Consider the following 5,830-nt stretch of genomic DNA (forward strand, 5'->3'; position numbering starts at 1 on the left):
ATAGATAGATAGATAGATAGATAGATAGATAGATAGATAGTACATTAACATATATATCTCATATTTTATTTAGCCATTTTTCTATAGATGCCAAGTTACAGAGATTCCAATTTTTTATTAAAAAAATAAAACACAACAAAGACCCAACATATTGATATATTTTTTCTATATTTTATTTATTCAAGCTATCATTTTTGTAGAATAGTTTCTGAGAATTGTTAAGTCGAATTTTGGGGGATTTGGAAATTTTTATAATGCGGCCTTCAAAAAGTTCATGAGAAGTTTTTTCCTGACAAGCATTTCCTCTTTCGTTGGCTTCTTAGACTTTGCTTGCATCATGGCCCAATACATTCATCTTTGCTCCTGCATCAAACTAAATAATGTAAGAAAAAGACTTCAGCCTCTCTGAGCTTTGCCAAAGGGAGAAAAGGAATAGTAAGGAACAATTGAAAATATTGTTGAAGTACAGAATGGAATAGACAGACTTAATGAACAAGGCAATGCAAATATTTTAAAGTATAACAAATATCATCAATCATTCTTTCATAAGAAGTCAGAATGGATCACCAAAATGCCAAATTTTTACATAACAATTTTCATCAAACATTCACAAGTGTCTGTATTGCTTAGGTAGGAGGATGAAGAGACACTGCATTATTTGACTAGTGTTGAAATAAAAGAATTTAAAGATATTAAATCAGGTTACAGGATAGATTATTATTTTGGTGGAAATCCTTACTTTGAAAACAAAGTTGTCTTCAAAGAATTTCATCTGAATGAGAGTGGTGATCCATCCTCAGAATCAACTGAAATCAAATGGAAACCTGGAAAGGACTTGATGAAACATTCAAGTCAAATACAGAATAGAGCCAGCAGAAAAGAGATAGTATGAAGAACCAGGGAGTTTTTTTATCCAGTTTACTGATCATTCTGATGCAGGTGCAGATGAGTTAGGAGAGGCCATCAAAGATGACATGTGGCCAAATCTGTTACAGTACTCCATGGTTCCTGATATGGATGATGAAGAAGGAGAAGAAGATGATGATGATGAAGAAGGCGTGGAAGATATTGATGAAGAAGGAGATGAAGGGAAAGGGAAAGATGATGAGGAGAAAGATAAGAGGATGAAGGAGATGACTAAGAAGAACACTGATGGTCCAACCTTTAAAAAATTTCCTCAGTTCCTGGAAGTAAGTTGCAACAGTATCCACCCCACCACACACACATTCTGCCCCCACTCCCACCCCACCCATTCTTCTTGAGCTCAGTTGCTCCATTCTTGAAGTTTCTTTTCTCTTCTCTTACATGGTTCTCAACTTGTGTTTTGGGGAAATCTCTACTGTTCTCAAATTAATTTTTATCCCTTCAACAAAACCATGTAATCAACACACCATGAACATGCTCTGTGGAAAAAAAGCAAAACTGCTCCCTTCCCTCTGCTGGAAGCTGGAGGGTGCTAGACCCCTGTGCATTGGTACATAAAATTCCAGTTTTTTTCCTTCAGTGTCTGTAAATTGGGCTCAAAGATTACAATGTGTCTCTTTCCTTTCCAGTGGTGGAAAAAAAGATTTTTTTGTTTCACTGTAAAGAAAAAAACTTCATTTTTGTGAATATGAACAGTTAGCATTTACCAACACGTATTTATTTTCTCTTGTTTTAAAAAAAGAATTTTTTTTTTTTTTAAATGGGTCATAGAAGGTTGGAGTGCTTGTGTTTTACTGTAGGATAAACACTCGACTGCAAGGTTGGTTTGGTTCCGCTCCTCGGAAACCCTATACAGGGTCTCTATGAATTGGAACTGACTCAACGGCACTTAAGAAAAACAGAAGGCTAGCAAAGGGTGGGTTTGAGATGCTTGGGTAGGTTAAGTGGGCGTTTTGACAATATGGCTTCTTGTACGGCAAGTTTAATTGTTATGTTTAAAGGATATACTTGCCGTTTAAGATGACTTTAAAATTAAATTCTCCTAATAAGGTGCTCTGGTAGTGTAGTGGTTACGGATTAAGCTGTGAACCTTAAGGTCAGCAGTTCGAAACTACCAGCGGAACCGCGGGAGAAAGATGAGGCGTTCTGCTCCCATAAAGATTTACAGCCTCAGAAACCCTGTACAGGGTCGCTATGGGTCGAAACCGGCTCGACGGCACTTAACAACAACAATGATGATTTGATACCTCTCACTTGATGGGAGAATCAGCAGAACCTTATTTGGGTTTGACATTCTCAATTGTAATTTTGTTCCTATTTATTTTTTTCTCACTGAACCGTTTATTTCTCTGGACCGAGAGGCGGGCTAGCTGGGGGCGGGGAATGCAGGGTCACAGTCGGCAGTAGCAGGCAGGTGGGGTTCTCAGGCCAAGGTGGAAGTGTTCCAGTCAACATTTGCCATGTTCATGTCATAGTTGATGCAGATCCTGCCGTGGCTTATACACAGGCACGGCAGCTTGTTGTAGCACTGCTCTGCGCGCCCAAGATTTTGCCCATGCTGTGCAAGCTGTAGAGTGCCACTGCTTGCTGCATCCCCTGAAGGCCATCAGCTGGTCCAGGACCACGAGTACCGCGATGTACTGCGCTGCCTTGCAGGTGACCTGCGCCAGCTGCTGACTAACCCAGGAGAGGAGGCCGTCGGGTACGGAGGCGCGAGGAACGTTGAACATCAGCATGAGGGTGGAAAGACAGTCGGGTGGGCCAGGCTGGCAGAGAGACACACACAGACCCTATTTACTCTTAAAATCTTTTTGTTTCACTGGAAAGGAAAAACTATGCTCAGTTTTAAATGTTAAAAGTGTACAAGTTACTTTTTTACAATAAAACTAAATATATATACACATAGAAAGAAAACAGTTCCTGAAAAAAGTCCATTATCTTTTTATTCCATTTTTTAACCAACTGTTTGAAGCCCCTTCCAAATAGAATGTGTCTTCTAAAATGCCTATCATTTTAATATATATTCCTATTGCATCTATATTGGATCAACACTGGACTTCAAACTACAAGGCTGACAGTTCAAACCCACCAGCAGCTCCTCAGAAATTCTATACAGGGTCACTATGAGATGGAATTGACTAATTGGCACTAAACAACCACAACAACAATTACCCAAATAAACATCATCAAACTTCTCATATTTAATTCTGACAATTTGTTAATCAAAGAAAATGACAATTCATCGCTGAGTTTATATAGTTTTCAGAGAGATGATTTATGTTGTTTAAAACCAATCAAAAGTATGTGAACCTCAGTCTAAAGATCTGTCTTCTATTTATGAATATAAAACATAAGATAGTGGGATTTTTTTCTGAAGAGAAAATAATTTTGAATGATGATTTCAGTACAGACCGGGCAGATAGTAAAACATGAGTGCACATTAACAAAAACAGATTGACTTTTTCTTTCACCAAGGCCTTTTGTTGTTGCTGTTGCTGTGAAGCACTGTTGAGTCATTTTCAACTCATAGCAACCCTGTATAGTTTCCTATGAGCTACCAGTGGGTTTGAACCACTGACCTTTTGGTTAGCAGTCCAGTGCTTACCGTACAGTGCCATACCAGGACTCCAGATCTTTTCCATTTACTTCCATTTGAGATGGTGAGATACAGAACTAAAAAGCATCAAGTTATATGAATCTAATCATATTTATTCAACCTGTAGATAAAAAAAATTTTTTTTCTTAACCCTAGGCATATTTATAAATTAAGGAAGCAAAACTCTTAAATGTAAAAGAAAATGTTTAAAACTAATGCTGAATATATGGAATTGACTCCATGGAAATGGAGGCAATAAAACAGGAGAATGTTACTTGATGAGTTTCAGAGCCCAACTTAAGAAGAGTAAAGCTGGGAATTCATTTCTTTTTTCAAATTACAGAAGCACCCTGAGATCTTCATGATTATCCTTGTTATCATAGATGCCATTACTGGAAGTAAGAAAATTGTGCAATCATCAGCAAGTAAGCTAAACTCATTGTTGCTAGTAAATTAGGAAAGATAAGAAAGCAAAGTTTACCACACAAATAGAAACTGATAAAGGAAAGAAAGCAATCACTTTCCCCAACATTGGTCACTAAAAAGAGTGCAAATGAAAAGCATTAAAGATTTGTGCAGCCCTAAGATTACAACTATACTTACCATAAACTCTATCTCTGCCTGCAGAATTTGACCTTCTAAGAACAACCTTTTACAAATAACAATGATTTATAGATACTTAAAATTAGTGGAAGAAATATGAGTTTCATGCAAATAATTTGTTCAGTAAATTAAGGTTTAATTCCAAATATGGTGTCCAAAAATAGAGACAACAGGTAAAATGTATACATCTTTGTAAAATATACTTTGATTATCCAAATTGCATATTTGTAGGGAAGAAGCACTAAAAAACATAAACAAGTACAATATGTTCACATACGTCAACAAGCACTTATATACAAGGGGACTTTTAAAATGTTCATGGAAAAATGGAATTAAAAGGCAATAGAATTTTCCCAAAGACTTTTTGAATCTTAGATTAGCCATAAACTTTGTCTATACCTTAATCACAAATAAAATTCATAAAATAGTGGCAGCATTAATGGGCTCAAGCATGGCAACAATTGTGACCGGGCAGTGTTTCGTTCTGTTGTGCATAGGGTCGCAATGAGTCATTACCGGCTTGATGGCACCTAACAACAACAGCAACAATATTTATCTCTCTATATAATACACACATATATACCCACATGCTTTTCTGCTAGTTTGTTACACTGTGGTAGCTTGCATGTTACTGTGATGCTGTTATTTCAGATATTAGCAGAGTCACTCATGGTGGACACGTTTCAGCAGATGTTCTAGACTCAGAGACTCAGACAGACTAGGAAGGAAGAGGTAGTCCACTTCTGAGAGTTCAGCCATGTAAACCTTAAGAAAAGCAGTAGAATATTGTCTAATATTAGGCCAGAAGATGAGCTTTTCAAGTTAGAAGGCACTCAAAATACTACTGGGAAAGAGCTGCTTCCTCAGAGTCAGGCTGATCTTAATGACATGGGCAGAGGAAACCTTTTGGGATTGGCATTTGATGATATCGCATGATTCAAAATGATAAGAAATCGCTGTTGTTGTTAATTGCTGTCGAGTCAGTTCTGACCTGTAGCAACCCTGTATAAGGTTTCTGAGGAGCAACTGGTAAGCTTGAACCACCAACCATGCTGCTCAAATTGACTTTTTAGTTCAGTGCATTAACACACAATGCCACACCAGGACTCCAGAAATAGCTGCAAACATACATTAATAATCAGAACATGGGCTTTATGAAGTACAAATCTAGGAAAATTAGAAGTCAGGCATCAAAAACTTAATAGAAGGCATACAGATCAATATGCTAGACTGACTTGATGGCACCTAAGAACAACAAGGTAGACCAGTTAGTCTGACTATTATTCAAATTTAACTACCAATCAATATATACAAAAATGAAGACATTAATATATATTTTTACCAACTTTTGCAGTGTGAAATTAGTCAAACACTCAAGGTGCATTGATAATTACTGGTGGTGATTGGAATGCAAAAGTTGGAAACAAAGAGGAAGGATAATTATTGTTAAGTGCTACACAGTGGATTCCGGCTAACAGACTAACAATGACCCTGTAGAGGGTTTCTGAGGAGTCCTGGGGTGGTGCTACATAATAAGGCACTGGATCGCAAGGTTGGTTTGAACTACATGATTGGCAGTTCAAACTCACCAGCCACTCCTTGAAGACCCTGTGCCGTGTTGCTATGAATGGAACCAACTCCACAGCACTTGACAACAACATTAGGTTTCTGAAGGAGTGCTGGTAGTGTAGCCATTACAAGACAGAC

The 5,830-nt window shown here is 37.6% G+C and overlaps 1 pseudogene; it reads left to right on the forward strand.

Annotated features, from left to right (window-relative positions):
- LOC102832432 overlaps window positions 1–1,943 on the forward strand; it is a 139,241-nt pseudogene extending 137,298 nt beyond the window's left edge.
- Window positions 1,944–5,830: the final 3,887 nt, after the last annotated feature.

Source organism: Chrysochloris asiatica, unplaced genomic scaffold (assembly GCF_000296735.1).
Source record: "Chrysochloris asiatica unplaced genomic scaffold, ChrAsi1.0 scaffold00017, whole genome shotgun sequence".
Lineage (NCBI taxonomy): Eukaryota > Metazoa > Chordata > Mammalia > Afrosoricida > Chrysochloridae > Chrysochloris > Chrysochloris asiatica.